This window comes from Arachis duranensis, chromosome 4 (genome assembly GCF_000817695.3).
Source record: "Arachis duranensis cultivar V14167 chromosome 4, aradu.V14167.gnm2.J7QH, whole genome shotgun sequence".
NCBI lineage: Eukaryota > Viridiplantae > Streptophyta > Magnoliopsida > Fabales > Fabaceae > Arachis > Arachis duranensis.
This window is the reverse complement of record NC_029775.3, coordinates 52,461,229-52,462,112: the sequence shown is the minus strand read 5'-3', so window position 1 is coordinate 52,462,112 and position 884 is coordinate 52,461,229.

The following is an 884-nucleotide window of genomic DNA, read 5'->3' as shown; positions in this document are numbered from 1 at the left end:
AAAAATGACCCAAAACATGAAAATTTTGGATCAAGACACAAGATGCATGCAAGAATGCTATGAATGTCAAGATGAACACCAAGAACACTTTGAAGATCATGATGAACATCAAGAACATAATTTTGAAAAATTTTTGATGCAAAGAAAACATGCAAGACACCAAACTTAGAAATTTTTAATGTATGAAAAATATGAATGCAAAAATGCACATGAAAAACAACAAACAACACAAAACAAGAAATCATCAAGATCAAACAAGAAGACTTGTCAAGAACAACTTGAAGATCATGAAGAACACTATGAATGCATGAGATTTTCGAAAAATGCAAGAAAAATTTTGAAAGCAGGCAATTGACACCAAACTTAAAAATTAACACAAGACTCAAACAAGAAACACAAAATATTTTTTATTTTTATGATTTTCTATTTTTTTTTGGATTTTTATTTTTTTTTTTTGAAAATATTTTTGGAAAAACGAAAAATAAAAGAAAAAATTTTTGAAAGAGATTTTTGAAAAGAAAATTACCTAATCTGAGCAACAAGATGAACCGTCAGTTGTCCATACTCGAACAATCCCCGGCAACGGTGCCAAAAACTTGGTGGACGAAATTGTGATCATATTCATTGTAATTGGATTTTAGAAATTGGCACGAGTGGACACAACTTCGTTCAACTAACCAGCAAGTGTACTGGGTCGTCCAAGTAATAAACCTTACGTGAGTAAGGGTCGATCCCACAGAGATTGTTGGTATGAAGCAAGCTATGGTCACCTTGTAAAAAGGAATTGTGATTATTGGAATAAATAATAAAAAGGAATAATAAAAGGGATAGAAAACTTATGCAGATTCATTGATAGGAATTTCAGATAAGCGGATGGAGATGCT